General features: G+C 39.2%; 1 protein-coding gene across 5 annotated transcripts in view; it reads left to right on the forward strand.

Moving 5' to 3' along the window:
* The first annotated feature begins 476 nt into the window (after window positions 1-476).
* Window positions 477-26,917, forward strand: part of LOC115574195 (heparan sulfate glucosamine 3-O-sulfotransferase 5) — a 108,472-nt gene continuing 82,031 nt past the window's right edge. For 3 of the 5 annotated variants that reach the window (XM_030405538.1, XM_030405536.1, XM_030405540.1), the window contains exon 1: window positions 477-891. The gene's annotated coding sequence lies outside the window, so the exon portion shown is untranslated. Of the gene's footprint in view, window positions 892-3,148; window positions 3,206-26,917 lie in introns of all 5 variants that reach the window. The other 2 variants (XM_030405537.1, XM_030405539.1) reach the window with 1 other exon arrangement.

A 26,917-nucleotide genomic window follows, 5' to 3' on the forward strand; every position in this document is an offset into this window, starting at 1 on the left:
TGCATTATTTTGTGTTCTCCAAATAAAGACAGCCTGTCAGTAAGTATTGTTTGGTTGGTTGGCTCAAAGTTTCCGTAAAATGTACCCATCCAACAGTCTTTCAGTGGCATAACAGACTCAAGAGGCACACACCGTCGTGTGTGTATGGAATCACAGCGGAGTAACAGCGGCATAGCAGTGCAAGGACCGGTATACCAGTGCAGAGATCGGTATATGTCACTGAGCAGCAATTGACATACCTTCGGCCACTTTTCCATCTCACTCTAAAATTGACTTGACTTGTCTTGAATGAATACAAGTATGCAGTCTGTTCCGTTTGCAGCTGAGCCGTTCACTTTGAAATATCCCCATGTATCGCAGGGAATGTGGAAACTGCTCTGTTATCCCTGACAAACTTCTGAGCGCTCTCACACAGAGCGCATCTTTGCGCATCCGCCCTTCCTCCCCCGTCCTCCCCGTCCTCCCCCCTCCTCCTTCAGGAACACGCCCCAGCTCTCTCCGCGCTCCCTTCTCCTCCTGTCAGCAGTAAAACAACGAGCTCCACCAGAGACCACCGCCACATTGATCCGCGGGGTGCTGGAAGGGGGGCGCTCCGGTATAAGTGGACTTTGAGAAAGGCTTCCTGAGAGAAAATGTAACGATGTCGTCGCGACAGGACGCCTGGTGACTGGTTCTTTCCGCAGGTCCTTTGCGCACCTGGCTGCCCGGGCGCGCACGCCGAGCGGATCATCCGAATCGAAGCCCTCTTCACCTCCACACCTGCCGCTACCAGTCCAGTTCATCCCGATCCCACACGGCTCAGAGGGAGAGGTGGAGGGGCTTTCTGACCTCGGCTGCATCCCGCCTCTTCCTGGAAGGTTAGCGCCGTGTCCCGAGGAGGATGCCGAGCAGGTAAACACAACACCGCCAGCTTCGGATCACTTTTGCTGAGCTCAAGCTTCTAGTGAACAGGCTCTGCATGCAGAAGGCAGATGATTCAACATAAAGAGACTCAGATTCACATTGTGTCCCGGTTGTATAGTGAACTCACGGCACTTTATGGTCTGTTCTTTCACTGGAGAATATTCCTGTGGAGACACGAAATTCTTCTGTGGTGTGTCTGAGGATGATCATGGTGAAGACGAAACTCGCTCTCTTTCACAAAAAATGATTAAGTTGTAGCTACAATACAACAAACTTGAGTTTGTACCTGCAGGGTTGCTCGGGTGCAGCAGCTCAGTGATCAACCATTAGGGATTCTTATCAATGGCACCAGAATCCTTATGTGTGGATCCCCGAGGAGAGCAGAGCGAACTGACAGATTGTTGACCTTGTGTCTTTACCATCAGTTTAATTTTGATTTCAGTCTTTTCCCGTTTGAACACCTATCTGTGGCACAGTTCCTCTCAGATGGAGGACTGAATCAGTTCAGTGGTCCACCTATTCAGAGCCTCAACGTTCAACATTTCTGACTTTTCCCTTGTGTTTGTGTCCATGAACCATCAGTCTCTTTTCTCAGAAGATTTCTTATCGTCTTAAGTGGCAGGTGCTATTTTCAGTGCAGCGGTATGTCACCATTACTCTGCATTAGCTCTCTAATAGGGCTTTTGTTATTAGTTAAGTGCCTGAAGCTCTGTGCAGCCCGTGAGAGTGAGGGTGAAAAGACAGAGTACAGAAGTGCAGAGTAATGAGCAAAATTAGGTGTGTTGCATATAACAGTGCTGTGGTTTGATACTAACAGCATGAGACTGGTACTTATGTAAGCTCCACAAGATACGTTGGTTATCTCAGTTCTGCACCACATGTCAGCTTTGAACATGCCCTGTCTGCACCGCTGGACTCTGCACACCAACAGCTGTGAGAGGGCTGTGAAGCAAAGAATACAGGCCGGGGTAACAGCAGTTTTTGTAGTCACATTGAATCTTTCTAATCACAGTAGTAGCGGATCAGAAAATTCCATGTTAATTAATGTGTTTTTGTCAAGTCACAAATCCCTTTACCTCAGTGGGCTTTACGATCTGTACAGTGAGTGACATCCTCTGTCCTTAGACCCTCAATTTGAGCAAGGAAAACCTCCTCTAATATAATCCTTTAAACAGGGCAAAACTGGAAGGAACCTGAGGAAGACCCACAGAGGAGGGATCCTGTTACCAGGACAGATGTAGACTTTATGCACTTTTTTCTGAAAAGAGCCATTTCATCCGTCAAAGTAGGAGGAAATTATGGCTCTGAAAAATAAAATGTTTCAGTTTGAAACCTTTTTATTTACGGACTGTTAACTATGTAGTAATTTGAAGAAATTGCTCAGAAATAAATCTCTAACTTGAATCAGTATACTTGTTTTAGTAGTAGAATTACTAGGAAGTACAATAAATGCAGAATAAGGAGGTTTGGTCAGTAATTATGATAGTAATGAAGCTAACATAACACTTTGGTTGTTAATGAGTATTTAGCATTTGTATCCATTATTGTATTGTTAAGACAGTCACATATTTTAACCGTCAGTGTAGTGTAAAACAACAATTTTGTCAAGAACGGATGCTATTTTTTGAAAATGTTGTTATATACATTTACTTTCAGGGCATGTAGCTGATGCTTTTGTCTAAAGCGACTTACAGTAATTCATGCATTCATACATTGGCGGTGGTGGCTGCCATGCAAGGTGCCGACCAGCAGATCAGGATCAGTTTGGGGTTCAGTATCTTGCCTAAGGAGACTTTGATGTGCAGACCAGGGGAATCGAGCCAGCGATGTTCCGATAACAAGACACTGGCTCTACCCCTGAGCCACAAACGCCCCTATTTATTCTCTCTTTTATCTGAAGGAAACAAGAATGTCTTTATGAAGGAAAAGTTGAACTGTTTTAAAGTCATTCAGCTTCATAACACTTATCTGTGAATGAGCACAAATTCAATCATACAAATGTTTGAAACCTTTAATATAACCTTCTTTACAAGGAAAAAGGTTCTTTCTGAAAAATAACTGCTTCAGTAGAGCTCATTGAGGAGAATTTTTCAAAACTCAGCCCAACAAAATTATTTCATTTTTGTGACAAATATTAATGTCATTAAAATGTAAATTTAAAATAAACGTAATGAAATAAAAAAAAAGAGACCATGGAGTTGCTGCGATGCCCTCATACTTGACTTTCTGCTCTGTTTTCCTCCAGAATATCCTCAAACAGGCAAGGTGGACTTTGCCCTGTCCCTGTGTGCCCTCTTGCTCTGTGAGTGATCAGCTCTCTTTCTAGTCTGCTTTACATCGCAGTCTCATCTTAAGCTCTGGCAGCAGGCCTGTCCCATCAGTTACGCATAAAATGATGCTGTGTGTGTGCGTTGTTTTACATCCTAATCAAAGATGCGGTCCTTATATCTGGGATTCAATGAGGTTAACAGGGCAGAAAAAGGCATTGTGACTGCCATTTCATAAGCTGATAGGCCAAGTGAACGAGGCACATATTGGTCAATACCAATGTTACTGCATCCCGAACGTTAACACATAATTGCGTTTCCACTGCCTGTAAAGTGAGGTGTGCATTGTTTCAGTGAAACATGAGTAATTTAAACATAAATAAGAGTGTGGTTATAACAACTTCAGCTGTAATTACTTTCTCATGGACTGTAAAGTGTGGCCTGCAGACAACCCATTTGGATGAAAAATGTAAATATTTTCCAAAAACTAAATGAAGACAATTCTAAGTGCCGTATCATAGGCAACTGGACTTGTTTCAGTTTCTCGAAGACGTTTCACCTCTCATCCAAGAGGCTTCTTCAGTTTTAACTAACTGGAGGGGAGTTTGCAGGCTAAATAAAGACAAGGAGGCACTAAAAACTGTCACTGTGGCTACTTTTCAACTGCCTGTAAACTTTGATGAGAACATACAAGTCACTTCCATTTGACAGAGAACAATACAGTGACCTTTACATTAGGTATACAATATTAACTTGTGGAAAAAGGTCTGCTGCATTTATTTCGTGCATGAAGAATGCTGACATGCTGACCCTTAAAATATGAAACCACATAGCTTGGTATATCATGGAAAGTTAACGCACGCCAGGGGCTTTAGTGAGGTGCTGATCACTGATAGTAGACTAGAGAATGAGTAATATGCAATTTTCATAAAACTCTCGCAGTGCCTCTGGGTTCATAGGTAGAGCAAACAGGCTGAGTATTGGAGCAGTGGCGGGCACAGCCAGCCTGTCGGCTCTACCTAACGAGCCCAGATACACTCCTGCAAGTAAAAGAGTGGCATCGAAAGGAGCAGCATTAAACCGTGACAGATGACTAAATGCAGTAGGATCCATAGTGATGCTAGTAACATGCTCTTCTGTTGTTGTCAGTCCCATGGCATTTGTGCAACCAAACTACACACCTGTTAAATGATTGGCTGGTTGCGTGTTTCTCGTAGCACACTTGATTATCAAAGGATATGACAGGCCTTTTTTTAAGCCAGGAAGTATTCGCTATGTGCTCGCTAAGTTGGTTTGCATTTAATGCATGCACATGAAACTATCGAACATTTTATTTAACTATCTTCTTACTTCTATCGACAACGTGTTTATCGCTGATAGATATAACTATTGTTTTATTGCCCAGGTCTAGATCTAAGTTTAGGAAATGAAATTCTACATCTTTCATCATAGTATGTTCTCAAATATTTCATACACAACGAAATACATGCAGCCACATTGATACAAAACTAATTTATTTTATTATGTCAGTCTGATAATAGACTTCCTTCAGGTTACTAAAACAGCTCAGTCATCAGAATCAAATGGTAGTGGTTAACATTTCTGCAAAACATCAGTATGTTCACATGTGTACATGCCATATGTACAATACATCACATTCTCATTTAATATATATGACTACGTTTCAACATTTTTAAGTCTGACACCGATGGATATTTTTCATGACACATCTTGAGCGGTGTTTGTGACAAAAAAAACAAAAAAACATGAACAAAACAGGAATTTTGAGCCAAACCATGATCTTTTTCTAACCCTAACCAAGAGTGTTTTTGTGTTTTTTAATAGTGACCCTTTTTTGGTACTGCAATGCTACAATGCGAAATTGTTCTAGATTCCCGGGTTTACCTAATTACCTGCCTGACTTCCTGCGAAGTGTCACCACATGTTCATATTATGCAAAATAGTTTATGACTAGGGATCTGAGATGTAAAAAAGAGCATAATTAACTGTTTATTTATTTTGAGAGAAACATCTAGTGGGCTAAATGGGACCTGGCCCTGCCATAAGCATAGTGTTAGAATTGAAAATTGACCTTAAAGAAATGAAAAATTCAAAAACTTTGAGTTGTATTCAGAACTTTTTCTTTTCGATAAAATACACAATTAAGAATGTTTGTATGGCTTAATTTGTTGACAGAAAGGAAGACATATTCTGTATGACCATATTCAGTTTCTTGAAGACGTTTCACCTCTCATCCGAGAGGCTTCTTCAGGTCTAACTAAGTGGAGAGGAGTTAGCTGCCTTTTAAACTCTGTGTGGGAGTGTTCTTACAGAGTCATCAAGGCAACATACTTAAAAATGACTGAAAAAAGTGGGAAGAACCTGTGAAGCAACTCAGACAAAAACATTGAACTAAATGAGAATTAAGACAACTAAATGAGTGCATTGCTGGAGTGAATGATAACCTGGAGAAGACACTTGATGAATAGATCAGAAGACTGTACCTTTGGACAAAAACTTATGAGAGTAAATTTGAGAGCCTGCACCAAAATTGGACAGCAGAAGATTGGAAAAACGTTGCCTGGTCTGATGAGTCTTGATTTCAGCTACGGCATTCAGATGGTTGGGTCAGGCCTTGTATCAACGGTTCGGGCTGGTGATGGTGTTGTAATGGTGTGGGGGATATTTTTTCTTGCACATTTTGAGCCCCTTGGTACCAGTTGAGCATTGTTTAAACGCCACAGCCTACCTGAGTATTGTTGCAGACCATGTCTTATGACCACAGTGTACACAGTCACCAGATCTCTCTCTCTCTCAAGTTGATTTTGTACTTGTACCATATGACTGTTTTTCTTTGAACTCAAAATTAATTAATTGTGTTTAAAAATCATATGACTCTAATTGGGAAAAAAGGTTAACTGTCAAACTTAAGTGCCTAACTTCTTACTGTTGTTAAAATCACTTTGACAAAAAAGAAGAAAAAAGGACTTTACCAGCTAACTTATTTTCTTAAATCTTAAAACAATTGTCTTTACAAACAGTCAACTTAAGGGAACAGGAAAATTTAGATAATTGCCACAGTAGTTTCTGTTAAATTGATGAAGTTGACAATAAGCTGGAAACAACCACTAAACAAGAAGAAATTATTCGATCTTACAAACCATATTGAAATAAACAGCCAAAAGATTTATTGCAGTGTACACACAAAGCTGAAAATACATTCCTTAACTGTTCAAGTCAAATCATATGGAAAAGAAGGCTCTCTTTGAGGCGTACAAAACAAAAGCAAATGTTTGACAGGAGAGATATATTCTGTAAAAGGTGTTTTTAAAGAGGACAGGTGTTAAACCTGATGAAAATCCAAACATCAAATCCATAAGGTTTTAGTATGAAATTAATAAAGGTCCAAGGTGAGTGTGTGAAGTACCACTGGAGGTGTTGGGAACTGATGATAACCCTGTGACCATATTGTCTGAGGTAGCCAATAGGTTGAAGAGAGAAATCTTTCTCTAGTGACATCTCTGATTTTGATTAAGGTACCATGAAGAAATATGTTTGAGAAAACCTGAAATACAGTAGCAAATATTAAAAGGGCAATACTGTGTAAATAATGATCTAATTAAGGATCTGATTTATAGTGACATTCAAATGACAATCAATAAATTATAACAATGGAAACCAACTGGAATTGAAAGTATATCAAATGAGATATTTAAGCCATCCATATTATTTCACATTCTGTTTGAATTATTTAAAACAGGTTTTGAATCTGGTAAAATACCATATATGTGTTCTAAGTCTATTATAAACTAAAAAAAACACAATAAAGACCCAAGGATACCACTACATTGTGGAAACATCAGCCTAATTAGCACAGTCTACAAGCTGCTCATGTTGTATCTGGTGGAGAAAAGCCTCTGGGTGCATATGAATTTCCTAAAAGGTGTTAATCCTGCTGATTCAACAGGTAGAACACGGTTCCCCAATTCGTTTTCTCCAGTTTTTTTTGTAATACTTCACAACCATTTTTTTGTATTTCTCACCATGACTGAAAACTTCACCAGCCATATCAATCGCACACTTTTTATTCAACTCAAGACCAGGGAATGGTTTGTTAGCTTCAGCAAGGATCCATTAAATTTGCAATAATGCAGCTGTTGTGCTCCCTTGTGCCAATGTTGATATTTTCATAGTAGAAATGAACTGCTTGTATGATTTTACTCTAGAATTTAACTGCATGTCTGTTGTGTTCCAGCTCTGGTATGGTTTTACTCTGCCATCCGTCGTCCAGCAACCCTCAACGACTCCATTTTGGGTCAGCTGGAGTTGCGAGACCAAGGAGTTCCTAAGTTAATTACATATATGGGGGGAAACACAGTCATAGGTATGAGTTGTAAGCACCACAACATGAAGTGTTCCCAACTGAAGGATTAGAAGAGGTGCTCGTATTTGATGAGATGAGATTTTTGTGCTGGTGTCGACACGGAGTGTTTTATTTGAAAATTAACTGGATATTATGTTGTTGTTTTGGTGTGTGACTTACTGTCTGCTCTGTGCTGAATTCGCAGTGGACCCAGTGTAAGTAAACACATAGACCAGAACTGTGACGGAGCGGAGCTAGACTGGACACTGACAGGATGTTGTAGGGTAGCTGGCATAAAACCAGCAGCTTACATAGTGCTGAACTGTCGTTTCAGCTTTGCTTATAGCTACAGTCTGCATTCATATAAAGCTTGTTGGTTAAGCATTGGTGTGGTCCTATAAAATAAAATTAAACTCATTAGTTCAGTCCGATTTGAACTGATGGATCTCCTGGTCAACCTTGTGTGTTTTTGTAAAGGCCATGTTGTTCTTGATTTACTGATAATCTGTGACTTACTGATCATTCACTCTGATAACAGTTGGCTGGCTAGCTGGTGAGCATCTGTATTTGAGGCAGAGTTAAGTCATGGATGTAGAGAGCGCCCAGCATACACCGTGGGATTAGGTCAAATAAAGCAGAGCTACACACACTATTTCACATTATGATGCATAGTTTCACTTGTTTTGCACAGGCCAGACATTTGACTCTTACGTCCAGCCTGCCTATTGGGGTTGGCTTTGGTAGGATTCAGTTGTAAAAGTAAATGTCTGAAGTATATCAGTTTTACCCCATACTCTTTTACAAGCCTGTAAATATTTTTCTTAATAATGAAAAGGTCAGCATTTGTATGTTTGGTTAATCTATGCTTATTTAGTAAAAAGAGCAATGGGCTGGTGTTGTATAGACTAAACCAAAACTGCATTCATCTAGTGGTATTTTACCATTTTTGGTTCAAATTGAACAGCATGTCAATCTTGAAGAAGAAAGGCGATTTGTTCTAGGTACTATTTGGCAGATAGAGATAATGAGTTCATGCAACCAGCGGAATTCCCAGGTAAGCAGTCTGTCACCTGGCTTGGCAAAATATAATACATATTGTTATTTTGATATGAGACTGTATACCGTGTGAGATTTTGGATATTGTTGTACTGCGACTGTTATACTTGTTGTAAAACTTGTCTTTACCCACTTACTCATTATATCCACTTTTTTAATGATTATTTATCAAAAATCTCATTGTGTACATTTTTTGTGAAAGTACCAATAAACATTCCGGACATGGTGGTAGTTTTTGGTTTGACATTTCATGTTTTATTTGAAAGTTCTGCTCTCATGTGTCATGTTTTGCTTTTTGTTTCCTGCTTTTTTGTGACTGTCTGCTGCTCCCTCATGCATTTCACCTGTGTCCATGTATCCCTATCTCCATTGTGTATATAGTCTTCTGCTCTCTTTGTTAGTTCATCTGTTTATTTTCCCTGAGCATGTTTCTGTGTCTTTGTTTCCAATCTCCCCATGGTCTCTTTCTGGATTTTATTTCCAATGTTTTTCTTGGTTTTACTTGAACTACATTTTGGTTGTACTTGTCTTGCTTTTGTTTTCTGGATTTCTCAGATTTTGTTATTTACCTTGTGTTTTTGCCTCTCTTTTGGATTTCATAGACATTGAATTTTTCAGCCTTATGTAATAAAGTTTGCTTTTTGTTCTTTACCCGCCTGCATGTGTGTCTTGTGTTTGGGTCATTTTTTGTTTAACCCTGCAACACATTCCAAGAATATTATCACAGAATCAATATTGAGGTATTCGGTCAAAATATCTGTTTTGCCCAGTCCTAACGGTTGTGAATGTTTTTAAGGACATTTCAAAATATCAAGATTAAGGCCATATCGCCCAGCCCTACTGTCACTTCAAAATCAACTTCCACATTACCCCACAATGCATGACAGTTTGGAGTATGTGTTGCTGAAGTTCTAATAATGAGGTGGTCATGATGGCATACAGTTAGCAGCAGCCAGGAGAGCGTATTGTCCTATTCATCTTTGTGACTCCTGTGTGCAGACTGGCAGTGGAAATGAAGGGCCTGAAAACGTTCTCCGATGACCAACTTTGAATGACAAATGGAGTACAGATGAAACCACCAGGGTCAGCCCGGGATGCTGTCAACTCCTAAACTGTGAAAAGAAAAAAGAGCAGGAGAGTCTCAGTCTGATTTTACTGCTGCCTTTCTGCTGTGTCAATCTGGTTGCTCCCTCACGCCTTAGCAAGTTATTACATTTCACTCACGTTCACCTTTGCTGAAGCACTAATTGAATGCATCCAATATTCAGGCAAAGACCTACCTACTGTACCACCATCACCTTGGTCACCACTTCCTGATTACTTTAGTGAGCGGTGGCAGTGAGGCCCTGTGGCATTCTGTGTCATCACTCCAGATTTATGATGGTCAACCTGTTATGTCCAATTTACAAAGACCTGTTTGGGTAACTGCAACATGGATTAATTTCTAGCTTGGCAAGCAATTTCAGAAGCAGACACAGAGAGGTGGAGGGTGGCTGTGTGGGACTGAAATCTGAGGGTGGTGCAGAAATTTGTCAGCCCTCCATGCTGACCCTTATCCAAGTCATCTTCTCTCAGGATGATGATATATGACTAAGGTGACCGTCGTCATTATTCAAAGACTTGTCTTCTCTACACTGCCATGCCTCTCTCCTGGGTCTGAGCAAGTGTGTGCTAATATTCTGCAGTAATGATTTGTGGAGGTCTGTGATGCTGTAGCATCTGAAGGACGATTTGTTGTGGAGCCTTCCAAAACAATATCATAATCCAAATCCATTAGCCATATGGGTTCCATTCCCCAGATTTGCTTGATGCAATTTCCGTGCCCTTCCACAGCGGAGTCACAGTGCAAGCCTGGGATTCATTTAATTAGATGATCTTTGCTTCTTCTGCTTTCTACGACAGAAGCCTTGTTCCATTTGATGTTTATCTTGTGGTTAGAATAACCACAATTTTTTAACCAATCATTTAGTCAATAAGATAAAGTAGTTTTCTGATCAACAGTCCAAAAGTGATCATAACAATCTCTATCTATTAATACTCTCCTGTAAACCAGTTTCTCTTCTTGAACCTTAAAAACTACAGGAAAATAAGAATCAAATTGTTGTTTGTAAATGTGTTACAGCCACCAGTCTTGGTGATGTATGTCATTTTTTAGGGGACATGGGATGACACCTGGATGGAACACTGATAGTGTTTTTTTGTCTTATTTTTGCCTTAGTGCCAATGACTAAATGCAAAAGCTCTCCCTCTGAATTGCTTACATTTTAGCACCTTTGAATGAAGTCTCGCTGGTGTTTCGCATGGATCCATATTTATTACCGCTGCTGTGTTTGCTGTGTAATTGACTTCTAAAGACATAAATAATGTCAGCTGTTACAGCATTCGTTCCTGTTTTCCCCCTGCTAGCTGGACCTCTCATTGCCTGTCCATCCTCTCCTCCATGTTGCCTCCATCTCCTCTTGCAGCAGTCACAGCCCTACAAAGAACATTACGTTTTTCCAGAGCTTTCAATCACATCTCATGCTCTACTCAACTGTTTTATTCTTTTTATAGCTAAAAAATGTACTGGTAAAAACGTAAAACTGCAATGTGGGCAGAGGCGAGCCGTGTATTTTATAATCTCACGATGACACTAAGGCTATTAGGCTTTTGTCTTTCGAGGTAACCACCCCATACTCACAGTGACAGTAAAGTATTGAGTGGAATAAAGTGATTTATCACAACACCATACCACAGATTAAAACATATTTAGTGACAGCACATAATAATCACATAATCAAAGCAGTACATTGACAACATTGTTCATGTCTTTTGCAAAGGAAATCCTTTTCAATCCAACTCACTGACGCCAAGTCATGTACATAAACTTCTCGTCAAAAATCAGAGCATATGTTCACCCAAGAATGTTTCAAACAATTTCTATTTATCTTCATATACTGTAGAAAGTGTATGAGGTGATCGTGGCTCTAGGTGCATTTAGTGGGAAACACACCCATGCAACTGCCATATGCGCTGTCGTCTGCCATTAAAATAAATAGTTTAATTTATATTTTTATGTGAATAACAAACAAGGATTATGAAAATATGGACTTGTGTAGCCTATTATAACCTATTGGTTGTATTGTGTGAATGATTCACACCAGCAGCGAGGAAAAGCAAGCAATAATGATAATAATATTAGTAAAGATATATAAATAGCTGTCAAATGACGAAAGCTGCTCATCATTTAAAGACAAAGTCTGTCCTCCTTTCCTTTTTTTATAAAGAGTTCAAGAGACACTGTGCAGTACCACTGTGCAAATAACAGGCATCCCCAACAATACAATTTATAATGTTCCTCCGATGGTGTAAGCCAGGTTTACCTTTTGTAGTTGCTCAAATGAAGTGCTGCACAGATCCTCTCCTTGGCTGGGACAGGGGTCCTCACTTACTCCAGATTTTTTTGAAAGGTCCTTTTCCTAAAAGGCTTTGCCAGTATATTAGCCATTGGCGTTTTAAAAAAACAGGGCTAGGAGGCTAGGCCAGCTCCACATCAAATTTTGTGTAAACAGCTAGATTTATTTATTTTTTTTAATCCAGGGACAGCACATGTGGAAAAATCTGATTGGATAAAAGCTCAGATGTATATGAGCTGCCGAGGAAGCGGTGTGACTGAAGGAGAGAGCAATGAAATGATGTTAATAGACTGATGTGAACAAACTTTGTGAAGTACATATAATATATATATAACTATAAGCTATATTAAATTATAAAAATATAATGATGGCCCACCTCTGACTGTGCGACTTACACATGATCTGATATTGCCATGTCGGTGTTGTTCCTGGGACATCATTGCAATTGGCCTATCATGTTTTTGTAATGTCATAGCTTTCCAACACAGTCACAAGATCAGACAAATAAGCACTCGGGAAGTCATCCTCAAATCAGTGTTTAATGTCCTGTGTTGAACCAATTTCAGTAGCAGCTCTGAAGTGGAATTTGTGGCTTTTTCTTAAGTTCAAATGATGGTCTAGAATTACATTTATGACGTTCTAGCAATAACACTGACACGGGGATATCATTTCTTTATCTTTATTTCTTAGTAAATCACAGATTTTAACTCTGGATTTTGAGGCAATTTACCAGCTCCATACAGCTGGTCCAGCGTGTCTGGAAGCCCTGAGATTCCAAATTGATTTGATATTATGTTCTACTTGTTCTCATACATTGTATCCATATTACTGGTTTATTTTTCATCAAAAATCTCATTGTGTTGATATTTTATCGAAGTACCAAAACCAGTCATCTCATCAATATTGTCTCAATATTGATATCAAGGTTTTTAGTTGAAAATACTGTGATATGTGGTTTGTTACCCAGACCTAGCATTTATGACATGTGTTGAGGAGATCTCAAAATATCACCATGTACATTGTGTATTGCAATATAGCCATAACATATCACAACATTGTTTTAAGGACATAGTGCCCAGCCCTACTCATAATGCAGAAAAAGATGCTTGATTAGATTTCCGGTGTTGGTCGGGCTCTGCACATGGTTTAATGCACATATTGTGAGCCACTTTGGATACAAGTTTAAATGTAGTGTCATACAGCGCTAATATTTTTATTTTATTTCTCCTCACTATGTGTTCAGTGTTGCATCAATTCCAGTGAATTGACATTGACATGTGTTACATCATTGTATTTTGAAGTAATTCATCACTATTATAGGTCAAACTCACATTAAACTCATTCAGTTCTGCCGGTGTTTCTGTCATGTCAGCTATAAGCTCAGTATAGATGTCTAATTCAAAAACAAGCACCCGGAGAGGAAGCGCAGACAAAAAGTCAAACCGTGGACTCCTCTGTGTCTGTATGAGCTTTTAATCCCGCTCACTGTGTCGACAGAAAAGCTGGTGTCTGTCTGCAGACAGTTCATTTTTTCCTCCCAACTTTGACTTGCTGCTGAAACCCAGTCATGAAAAGACTTAACACTCAAGCTTTATAGACATGCGTAGAAATAACCCTGTCAAACGCAATGCAAAAATCATTCACAATTATATTTCTAGAATGAGCTGATTCATTTCAGCAGAGCAATGGTCTCGTATAAACTAAATGACAGACAGGTTGATAATATTTTGCAGGAAGTGCATTCCCTCAAAGCATTTCAGAATTGGTGGGAAAAGTACAAAATGGGAAATTTCTTTTTTCTGCCTGAAATGTTTTGTTTTTTTTCTCTCCTTAAAAAGTAAATGATGAGAGAATTGGACATAAATGAAGAAAGCAATTTCAGCTCAGAAAGTAAGTTTTTTCTGAGGACTGAATGTGACTTCCAATGTGGCTTTTTAAGGAATGTCTCTTGAATTTGTCCCAGCACACCCTTACACTTGAAGCCTGCATTGGCCATAGCTGGGCCTGTGCGTGTGTTTTGTCCAGCTGCCGGTGCCTCTGTCTGCATGAAGCGCCAGTGATTTGGGTGTGATACTATTCTATTTAACTATCTACTGTTATCAATAGAGCTACTATAGGGAGGTGCTGTTAAAGTTACCATGTTTACCAATTGTCTTTGGCAGTGTCTTGCGTTCCCCGCAGGGCTGTGGATTGAGCGCTTGCAGGTACTGCTGCACAGTACATTTTAAAGACTCAAAATCCTGAGTGCCTGGGACACAAACAATTAGCATGAAATACGTAGCAGTGTTGACAGACTGGTGCTGTTTGTGGAGACAGCTTCTCTTCAGCTTCTTGGCTTTGGATGAGTTGCTGAGGCTGTGTTGAATGTTAACAGAGAGTTTTGACAATTCGAGGAAGTTGCAAACGTAGCAGGCACAAGTAGTAATTTACTGGAGGCAAGCCCAGAGTAATACAGCATATACTTTGGAATTACCTGCTCATACACTGTTACGAGCTGCTTTGGGATTCTGTCAAATGAAAATGTCGGAGTTACTACTATACAACTTACTATTTTGCTATAACACACTTTATGACCTGTCATGAACGCATTTCTTAAAATATTTGGATTTAGTGCTGAGTTTTACATGAGTGTTAAACTGAAATATCAACAGCCAGAACTGCCATTGCAATTCAGAGGCCATGTCCCCTGTCTTTGCTCTCAGAATTTAAGGGGTTTCAGGGAGTTCATATTTTACAATTAAAGTTTATACGTGGTGGTTATTTTGCATGATGCATAATGGTTCTCATATCTGAGGACTCTATAAATCACAATTGACCTAAGTTACCTAACAACACATACATCAAGGGTTCAGTATCTCCCTTGTACTCCTTACAGCGAGAACAAGGCTTTGAAACATGGTGTTCTGTCAGAGTTTGTGACTCACTGAAAATACGTGAAAAAATATGCATGTGGGAGAAGTTATCCTTTCAAACCTATGTTTAATGTTGTCAAAGGGTCTATTTTAACCTATGCCGTTAAGTAAAAGACAAAAAAAGGATTTGGTATTTTAGTGGGGGGGATTTTTGGAACAGCGTTTAGATGTTCATATAGAGAGATGATAATAACAACAAAACAATATGACTATAAAATGTGACCTCTTTTAGTGGCCGGCTGCAGCCCTGTCTGGGATCAGCAAATAAAGAGTAATCAACCTGAACCATCCTGTTAGACGGAGGAAGCATTTAGTGTGTGGCTGCTGTCTGTGGAGAGTGACGCTGATGAGCAGTAATCTGAACCTTTCTTAGAGTGAGAAAAACACCAGCAGCCTCCTTCTGTCCCAACCGTGAGTTATGGCTCTCATTTATCTGATGGAGCACTTAGTCTCCAGCCCATCCTTGTTTTCAAGTATTCTTTTCACTTACGCCCGATCGATCGCTGTTGCCAAGTGTTAATGATGAGTCATACTATTAAATTTGATGACCTACAGCCGTATTCTATTACCTTGCTTTCTTGAACATGCAGACCCCTGTAATTAAGGTTCAAGTAGATGCAGGAGGAGAAGCTGATTAGATTAACACTAAATTAAAAATAGCCTCGCACACATGCCATCAACGAAGACATGTTGAGTCTGAGCAGAGCGATTTATTCTTTAAACTGATGCTGATTTAAAAAACTGCAGTATGAGTGGCAGCATAATCATTTACCGAAATTAACATCCAGGACCAGCCTTTTACATTCAGACTGTCTAATTTGTTTATGGAGTCTGTTGGGAATGTGTGGTGCTAGATGTAATGCAGAGGTCTCTGGTCAGACCGAGGGCTTTTTATGCTCATTAATAATGTAATGTGACAAAGCAGGATGTGACAGTGTTGTATAATAAAAAATGCTGCTCACTGTGCTGTGAGCGGCCTGTTTTTAAGCCAACAGACGTGTTAAAAGATGCACCAGAATAGATGAGTGATCTTATTCGACTTTTATCAGCTCAATGTCAGAGGTCAGTGAATCCCTTTAGATTGGCTGCCACAGGCGATAATGAAACCACAGGATGGAGCTGTTTCTACTGCTCACATGTGGCTCATCTCAGATGGTACCTGAGTGACTTTCATTTAATGCCAAGCTAAATAATTCACATGATAAGAAGGGATCAAACCCTTTCACTAGTATTAGTAATGTCTGGCTGTTATCAGTGTTCTCTTTTGATGTAAACAGTTAATACCCCCCTGGAAACCCACACAGGTTTTAAGGATTGCTTTGATATGGCTTTTTTTGTTACAGTGGGGACAGGGAGATATATATATATATGTATGTATGTATGTATGTATGTATGTATGTATGTATATATATATATATATATATATATATATATATATATATATATATATATATATATATATGTACATACATACATACATACATATACACTTCTGATCAAAATTTTAAGACCAGTTGAAAAATTGCAAGAATTTACATTTTGCACTGTTGGATCTTAAAAAGGTTATAAGTAGAGTTTCAAAATGCAAAAAGAAGAAATGGGAGTGACACAAAAAAAATTTTGAGTAAGCACTTTATTGAAAACAACAATTAAACTGAAATAGGCTGTTCATTAGCTGATCAAAAGTTTAAGACCACAGCCTTTAAAAGCCTAAATCTGCGCAAAAATGTGGATTCAATGTCATTTTCTGTCAGGCATTCAACACTGTCATGACCTCCTGATGGCAAAAGCCAAAAAGCTTTCTCTCGTTGAACGTGGTCAGATTGTTGAGCTGCATAAGCAAGGCCTCTCGCAACGCGCCATCGCTGCTAAGGTTGGACACAGTAAGACGGTAATTTTGAATCTCTTAAAGGAGTCATCACCTGGTTTTTTACATATCCAGTCCCTCTTGGATCGCTTTGGATCAATTCTTAAAACTTATTAGAAAAAAAAATAAATAAAAAAATCAAACATAGAGCTTGTTCTGACCCTTTTTCATACCGCGACTTTCTCACGCGAGATTATGCGCGAGGTTTTGACCGGTCCGGATGTGCATTGTATTAATATGTAATGAGGCGCGCGTTGATTGGCCGCATGAAGGACAGAGCCAGAATGGGGGGCGAGCCTGCATGCACACAGACTCCAAAACATAAACAGCACCCTGTCATGGCGCACACACTAAATGACAAACCTTACGGAATTCAGGCATTTATGTACGAGCCGGAGACGGAAACCGAACGGGAGAGTGAAGAGGCAGAGACTGTGGAAGAGACACGTTTACAGCAGGATGTCTCTGAATCGTAAATTCTTTTTTTTTCCTCCTTACTTTTAACACTCGTGTTTTACATGTAAGACCTGAGTTTTAATGCTGGCGGTCACGATGTATGGCGTGAAAATGACAGAGAAATAGGCAGATCCGGCGTGCTCACTCAAGTCTGGCTGAGGACGGCTGTGAGCCGATGCTTAATATGCAAGTAGCCTCCTGTGGTAACGTCACCACAGGAGCAGGGTCAAAATCTCGTGCTTTAGGAATGCGCACTATTGTGCACTATCCCTGTTCGGAGAAAGAGCCAAAGCGAAAAAAATAAGCCACTTTCAAACTCCAGCTTCTCAGGCAAGTTTCAACAGAGGTCCAACACCAATATGCATGATTTAGATAAAGATTTAGAAGATAAATTGCGATTTCCAGGTGATGACTCCTTTAAAAGATCCTGAGGGTTATGGAACAAAAAAGTCAAGTGGTAGACCCAAAAAAAATTTCCCAGCGCTGAGCCGGAGGATACGATTGGCTGTCCTTCAAGACACGGGACGTTCCTCGTCCCAAATTAAGGCAGTTACTGGTTCCGACTGCAGCCCAATAACCATCAGATGGCATCTGCGAGAGAAGGGCTTTAAGAACAAAAAACGTCTTCAAAGGCCTCATCTCCTTCAACGCCGCAAAATTGCCCCTTTGGTCTTTGCAATAGAGCACCAAACATGGGACATTGAAAGGTGGAAGAAAGTTTCATTCTCTGATGAGAAAAAATTTAACCTTGATGGTCCTGATGGCTTCCAACGTTACTGGCATGACAAGGAGATCCCACTTGAGATGTTTTCTATGCGGCACAGTGGAGGGGGCGCCATCATGATCTGGGGTGCTTTTTCCTTCAAGGGAACAATGGAGCTTCAGGTTGTGCAGGGGCGTCAAACGGCGGCTGGCTATGTGGAGATGTTGCAGAGGGCATCCCTCATGACTGAGGGCCCTCGTCTGTGTGGTAATGACTGGGTTTTTCAACAGGACAACGCTGCAGTTCACAATGCCCACCTGACAAAGGACTTCTTCCAGAGGAATAACGTCACTATTTTGGACCATCCTGCGTGTTCCCCTGATCTAAATCCAATTGAGAACTTTTGGGGATGGATGGCAAGGGAAGTTTACAAAAATGGACATCAGTCCAGACAGTGGATGCCCTCCGTGAAGCCATCTTCACCACTTGGAGCAATGTTCCCACTAGCCTCCTGGAAACACTCGCATCAAGTATGCCGAAACAAATTTTTGAAGTGATCAACAAGAACGGTGGAGCTACTCATTACTGAGTCCTTTTTTGAAACTTTTGTTCCTGTTTTAGGGGGGTTTCTGGGTTTTTTTGAGCTATGGTCTTAAACTTTTGATCAGCTGATGAACAGCCTATTTCAGTTTAACTGTTGTTTTCAATAAAGTGCTTACTCAAAAATGTTTCATTCTCACAGTTTAACTTTGTTCAAGATAGTGCCAGATTTCCATCGAGCCTTCCAGCCGAAAACCGGCTAAAACACACCGTGAACAGGCTTTGATGTAGCGGAAAAACACCCTATCTGGCTGTTGTGTCTAGAAAGGACGCTGGACGAGAGGTTTGTGTAACTCGCTTTACTTTCGATCAAAACGAAACTTAACTATTTCAGACAGAAACAGCTGCATACCAAACATGCAGTGAGGCATTACCAAACGAACACAGATTAATTCGTCCTGAACGGACACAACACTGGCAACACCAGCCACCACAGAGTCGCACCGCCGCATGCGTCATCAATGTGCTAAGCATGGAGGCAAAAACAAATAAAGGCTTCACATCTGTTTTTTTTATTGTGATATATCTCAAAAGTTTTGGAGTGATGTTGAATTTCGTTTTTTTTATGCTGCTCTCTGTCCATTCTCTTACCCTTAAACATGTTATTTGCTATGTTAACCCAGAAGATAATGCTCTTGAACACACGACGAACTTTGTTATCCTATGCAAAATGTTTTATTTACAAACAAAAATGAGCAAAATCACTACCTAAATGTGTTCCTTTTCTCCTGGAACTGAGCTCTTTGCTTAAATCTCTGATTTTGTTAAGTAACAAAAAAAGTAATACCTTACTGAGTCATTATGAAAAGTTTTTCCCTGAAGCCACTGTCTGAACTATCTATTTATTTTTTATTTTATTTTTCCCTTTCTTCTTCGTCTTTTTTTAAAATTATTTATTTATTTACTTAATTATGTATTTTATTTTTAATTTGAACTCTAAAGCACCCGGCTAGCCTTTTAAGGTATGTGCAAGTGAAAAACAAAAAGCCAAAACAGATCCTCTACAACCCAAATTGCATTAACGGTGTACAGTAGCGGCTCCGTTGTCTTCATCTCCCAGCCGCAGGTGGACAACCTGGTTCTGCAGAATATTGTGGGAGAGCTGCAGTTTCAATGTTAAAACTGATAGAATAATAGTCGTCTGTGGTTGTATATGGGCTGTGGCAATAATTTTGAAAAATAATAGCTCGCATCAACACATTGAAAAAAAAAAGAACTATGAACTAGTTCATTTTTGGAACTGTGAACTTAGTTCAAAATTTTGAATTATGAACTATGAACTGAACTAGTTCATTTTAAAATTTGTGAACTGAACTTTGAACTAGTTCGTGTAGAAAGTGAACTTTCCCAACACTGCACCTGAGTGCGCAGTAGTCACTCACAGTAACTTCAGTGAGTCCGCGGTTCGCGCAGGTGGAGCCTCATCATCGCGATGATCTCACATGAAAGCCTCTCAAACAGCAGCAGCGCCTCAAAACAGAAGAACGAAACTTACAGCACAGCAAGCGAGCGCAGCCGGTTTTGACATGATATGTTACTGACTTATGTGGTAGGATTTAGTCCGGTAAAGTTGGAAATATATTCACAGATTCGAACTTCCCGGATCAATAACTGATAAGTGCAACCTTGTTAAAACACAACCGACGACTCTTTCCTACCGTAGTAAGGAAGACAACGAGCTACAACCGTATTTTCATCCAAACGAGCGTCTGGACATTAACTCTGGTCTGTACGATCAGCCGTCTGTGAGACGAGGGCGCAGGGACCGTCTACAAAGTGCAGCACTGAAAAGAGAAACTACAAAAAAGATTCAATAACTTCACTATTATTCAGAGTGTAGTGTCACCAAAATCACTCCACACACAAGTGTTCTCCTGCTGGTTATTCTATAATTTTGTGTTTGGAAAAAATGTGCTTTGCCATAATTTGGGGGAATTTCTATTGGGAGAAATATTCAATAACACTAATATTCAGTGTGGTGTCACAAAAATCACCTCACCCTAACCCTACTTAACAAAAACTACTTTCTAATGTAACTTTAACTTGATTTTGGTATTAAAAAATGTTTTAATACACATTCCATGTCTTATTATAAATTAGGATGTTATGGTATCAGTCTGAAAGGTAAATCAACACATTTTACTCAGTGGCCTTTGTGCCCTATTATGTGGCCTTGGTGCCCCTGAAAAAAAAAAGTGAAGGCCAAATGGACTTGCCCCTAAAATGACAAATTACCACCCTGACTGCATGCATTCCCACTAGTAAGATACAGTTACTCTATGTAAGCTGAGTCCAAGTTGTCTCTAAGAGAGTCTCTAGAGTGTGAAATATTGCACATTGCCTCAGCCTGCAATAAAACGGTGGTCAATTCATGATACTTTCTCATCTCCTAATTTTTATACTTAATAATACGATGTCAATGTTGTGTAAAAAGAATCATTAATTAAATATATGAAAGTTACACAAGACAACAGTATAGAAAAATGTATGGATTTGACGCTGTGATCGGTGATCGGCAATATCGGGATCGGCCCCAAAAATCCTGATCTGCGCATCTCTAATATATACATATATATATTTGTATATATGTCATCCTTAAATATATAATTTGCAAGAATTATACATTAAAATGTCAAAAAGTGGCCATACCTTTGTTATACTTTTTGTTAAATTGTGTTCTTACATTAACCCAAATGTTCCCAAAAATGTTCCATTACAGGAAAATCCACAAGAAAATTCACTTTTTTAATCCCAGGTAAAAAAAAAATAAATTGGAAAAAGGCTTGAGATCAGAGCCTAACCTTGTTGTTTTTTTGCTGTGTCTTTATATTTGAATAATAGGATAAAAACGTGTCTATATAATAATGTTACTACATAAATCTGCAAATATACTGAGATGAGTGGACCACAGCCCTGGTTAACTCTGACTGGCTCTTATCTGGATTATGGTAGCTGGGCTGACTGTTTACACACAGTATTTTGAAGTCCATCTGTGGTAGAAATGAAAGAACAAGAACCCTGAACTCTACACATAAGACCATATCTGCTGTGTTTTCAGAATCTGGGAGAGGAAATCAATTGTAGAATTAATAGACTTTGTTCAACTTCCATATTATTCACTAACACTAGGTGCACACTATGCATACATGTTCCTAGTGTGCTGTTTTTAAAAATAAACAAAACAGGATGCCCACCTGCAGACACAGCACAGTCAATTTGGAACACTAGTACCAATTTTAGAATGCCTTAGCAGCACCATCCACACCTTTTCTGCAACTGGTAGCAACCCCATTTGCATGGGGCATTGCATTATGGGTCTGCCGTATCAATTTAAAGCTGAGTCACTTTTCACCCTTGCAATGTCAACATGCTTCAAACAGTATGCCAACATGGTTAGATCCAGTAAATTAAATAGGGTTTAACTAGGACACAACAATCATTGAACTATTACTTCAAGTCTGTCTTGCATTGAGATTTAAGGCTGTTGGTGTAGACAGGAGATCATTCTTTTCCTTCCTGTGAATGTTTTTTTCATTTAAATCCTGCAGATGTTCTGCTAACACTTTCTTATGTTTCTTAGCCAAACACATAGTTTAGACAGTCAGCCATCTTCAGTATCAACTCAGTCAACTATATTTTAGATGCCCTTGCTGCAAAATTAGTGAAGAAAAAAGATATGTCATGTATTTCCTTGTGGATATAATTCCAACCTTGGAGTCTTTTAAAAGGAGACAGCAGTCCTCACAGGTTTATTGCAGTCTCAGGTCAGTACTCCAGTTCTACATTCAGGTCAGCGTTTAAATGCTCAAAGGGATTTAATAAAGGATGTGTCAAAGGCCATAGAGGCTGGAAAACTGGAAATATTCTGCAGTGGAAATAGAGAAAATCATTCATATTTTATGTGTTCCATTGTGAAAAAGCTTGGTAGAGATCATTTCCTTTTTTTTCACTTAGCTGTGTCATCTGTAATCAGGAGCCAGTCCTACGGGTATCTGCTCTCGCAGGGAGACATATAGGCCGCAAAACAAAGACTGGTCTTGGATTTCATAGACGTGAACTTCTGTTATCCAGATAAAGGACAGTGTTGCATCATTGAGTTAATTGAATTGTGCTACATGTACAGTAATACAGCAAACTTATGCATTGCTGGATGGGGACGTTTATCCCTGATGTAGAACTCAGCAATAGGTTACATCTTGAATATACTGAAGTTTTGTACATAAAGACTTGAAGTGATAAGTAAAATTAATTTCAATCAAAATGAGAACTTCATTAACAAAGTCATGTCACTGACAACTGTAGCCAATTGATGTTAGCTTGTTGGTCAAATAATGACATGACTTAAGACTGTCTTGTAGAAATAGACCAATTATTTGTTCGGCCAACTGTCAAAGTCGATATTCAGCATTTTTCTGATTGGTACCATTGTCTGTGTTTTTTGTGTCCCACTGCCAATAAAATACATGTATTAAAAATGTACAGCTTTGGCTTTGTTGCACCATTCTCTCAGAGGAGCTTGTAACTAAAGCTATCAAATAAATGTAGGGTAGAGGAAGTATAAAGTAGCAGAAATTGCAGCTACTCAAGTGAAGTACCGAAAATGTGAACCAAAGATTTATATTGGTTTCAAATGCCGGTTTTCAGTCTCATGCATACTAGTAATTGATATCAGTATCAGCCCTGCCAGTTATTTGTCATCAAAGAGGCAGTAGCCTATATTTGAAAATAAAGTGTTAAAAACAGAAAAAATACCACCTGGCAAAATACTTAAAATCACTTCAGAGGTAGTTCCACAGGGTAAATCATGTTTACCTGTACAGTAATTTGAGTCTTTCCAGAAGACTGAATTATGATTAACGCAACTTTGATAAATACGAGTCCTGGTTGTAAGGTAGTGCATTTTAAAATTGCCATTCAGTATATCTTCTCTTCCTGAGTGCCCTTTGGAAAAATCATTCCTGAAATAACCCCCTTAAAACACAGCCAACACTAGCTGTATTCCAGTTAACTGAAAAATCCAAAGCCAGGTAAACACAATAAAGTCTTCAGCTTTCAGTTTCCACCACGTGAAAATAGATTCAACATTCAGCAATCTGTTCCAATTCACAGTAGAGAAACAGATGGGAAATGTTCCTGTGTGCCCTCAGGACAAGACTTTCTCCTCCGAATCACATCCAGTAGATCAAAAGTTTTTTGTCACAGGAAAGAATGAGGTGAGAATGTGTTTCAAATCAGGGTACAGAACATCTACTGGGATGTAACCTAGATGTTTTATCTGCAGAGATCTTCTGCTATGCCTGCAATATCTCTGACACAATACTGTTGCTCTGTTGACCTTAGGGGGGAACAGATTAAGACTGGATATATATCAGCCAGTAAAAAGAAATCTAGTAAGCTTGGAGCCAGATTGTTCCAGGTTGTATTTATTCACATGTGGGGGGAACATTTTCTACAACACCTGGAGATTGTCTGCCTGGACTATGCTCTTCTTGGGGAAGCTGTAGTTGTATGCTAGATATGATAAAAACTCTGAGGCTGCAGTTATAAGTGCTGAAGGAAACACAACGGGGCCAGAGTTCTCATCGTTCAATGCTGTTCTGCCGAGTCACCGTTTTTATTTTTCTCTCACCTGCACAAAGTGCAGCAATCAGTCTCACCTTTGGGTTTACTTCTTCAACACACATATCACTTTGTTTTAATCTACTGGTAAATATATCTGATCCACTCAGGATCCTCCACTCAGGCAGTGCAACAATTCTATTCTAATATAATTATTTATGATTGTCTGAGAATCAGAGATATTGCTTGAGAATCATGAGAATTTGACTTTCCAGTGAGTCAGAACATTAAACAAGCACACAAAAAATAAAGACTAAAGAAATGCATCACCAAACTACAATCCTGATTCCCCAAAAGTTAGAATATTGTGTAAAACTTTTGTCATTGAAAACAGTGCACAGATGCATCCAGTGGATCTACCATGTGTAACAGGGATTTTTTTTTACAGGGATTTTTATATAGGTAATGTCATGTAAATAAAGTAACTTTTGTTAATTAAGTAACTTAAGTAATGAGAGTGACTGACTTGTGCAAAGGTGTTTTAACCCAAAGCATAATTTTTTCCTAAACCGAACCAAGTAATTTATGTGCCTACGCGTACTCAAGTAGAGCTTATGCCTACAAGTAACCAAATAGTTTCTGTGTGTAATTACAACCAAATTCAACTTAAGTACAGAACTGAAAATATATTTTCATTATTGATGGCAGCAGGAACAAACCTCCTTGAGCAGAAATGGATAAAGAAAAGGGTCTTTTGAATGGCAAGTTCAGCTTCAAAGCCCTGCTCTCCACTGTTCTCTCCACAAGAACAAAGTGATACACATTTACTGTCAATGTGAATTGAGTTACCACCAGAGTATGTCAAGTCTCAAATACCATTTGCTGGCCATGCTGATGCAGAGAGTCCTCCTGCCCCTCGTCAAATGCAGACTACGGTAGATGGTTTGCAGTGGAGATGCCTGAGAGCTAACCTGACTGCGGAGCCTTTTACGTATAAAACTAATGCTAGAGGGGTAGGTAGAGTGTTTGAAGCTTGAGACAACTGAACAAGCGGCTGTGTTCGACACGCTGGTAGGGAGGATGTGTTGCTGTCAGCCTGGCTAGATAAATGAAGGACAAACCAAAAAAGAAGCATTTGGTGAATAAAGAAGAGTTCAAATATGTATGCAAACTGGAAATTAGGAATGATTGGGTGTATAATTGGTGGATTTGGAGGTGAAAGCAGGCACAGACAAAGGCCAGCTCTTTAAAACAGTGTGTTTGAAGTGAACAAAGATATTCACAGATCATGCGTGTGCCCTTGTGTATCTCCAATGTTATCTCTATTGAGCTGAGGACAAAGCATTATTTTCAATGATTAGGCACTGCTTCTTCCTCACAAGCACAATGGAGATAAGGGAAGTGGTGGGTGATGAAAGTGGGGAGGAGGGTGTCGAGCAGGGATTGGATTGGAAATGAGTGCAGCTGAACCATCATTTATGAAATGCCATCAGTTCATCTAATATGTGGATGAAAGTCTTGACCTTTAGGGGTTATCTTTAATGGAGACCACTGATCCACACATTGCTTTGCTTTGATATGCTTAAAGCTGCACTAAACAAGATTTTTAAGTAAAAATTGAGCCATTCTTCCAAGCTCAATCACAAAGCATGGCAGCAGTAGAGATGAATATCTAATTCCCGAAAATAGGCCATTAAAACTTTCGTAATAACAGAAAAAGAAGCGAGTGGACAGGTTGTCCGAAGAAAGGTGCATTTATCACTATTATCTGATATAAAGCATGTCTGATCGCGTGTTACATGATTTTCGGACAGTGAAGAGATTTTGATTATATTTTCACTGTAATGATTAATCAACATAACAGCATGCCTGACGTGTGCTCATGTATCGTCCTAAGCAGAATCCAGAGGCTACAGTATCACTTACATCAAACAATACAAACCTGTGGGACAGCATAAGTGCAATTTTAAGGTCATTTAATGTAATAATGCACTAATAGATTCTGAATATTATTTTGTTCAAGTGGATGTTTTGATCCGGAGGCATGGAATAAGAGGGTTTATCATCTGAGGAACATGAGTTTCCACCTCAAACTCAATGGAAATCTGAACTCTTTAATACATCTCGGCATGGATAAAGGTGCTTGCATAGACAAAATTTTAGATTACCTTAATCAACTAAAACACAGCATTGGTTATTTGTTGAAACATTCAAATGACCTCTTGTAGGTGTAAAAATCCTGTTTTATCTCCTCTAATCCACAAAAGTTGAAAGTGGCCAGATGTTATTGTTCCATCACTAAATGTCTTATTGAGGAGATCAGGTGTAAAAAAGTGTGACTTTTGGAAATCGTTTTTCACATTCTATATGTTGGTTTCTTTTAACCAAGACAATCTTTCACTAAATGTATGGGAAATTGTACTCCAGTGAATGAAAATTCAGCTATTCCCGCACTCTCCTTTACAACTGAAGAAGATAGAACTGAAGACTCCATACAGGTTGTCTGGCATAATCCAAGTCTCTGGAAGCCCCAAGACACAAAATTAATTGGAGAAAACAGTTCTTTTGTGTGGTCAGATGCAGGTCTCAGCAATTAACTTGGGTGTAGGTCCCAACTTTTCAGCATTTATATTAATACATTTAACAAATGATGTATGGTGAGTGTGGTTATAGATATAACCTACAAATGTAGTCGATTTCATATATCTCTTTGCTGCACTACCTTTATAGAGGTCATATTATGCTAACCTTCAGGTTCATGCTTTTATTTTGGGGTCCTAGTAGAAAAGGTTTACATACTTTAATTTTCAAAAAACACAATTTTTATCATATGGTA

The sequence above is a fragment of the Sparus aurata genome, chromosome 22 (genome assembly GCF_900880675.1).
Source record: "Sparus aurata chromosome 22, fSpaAur1.1, whole genome shotgun sequence".
Taxonomy (NCBI): Eukaryota; Metazoa; Chordata; class Actinopteri; order Spariformes; family Sparidae; genus Sparus; species Sparus aurata.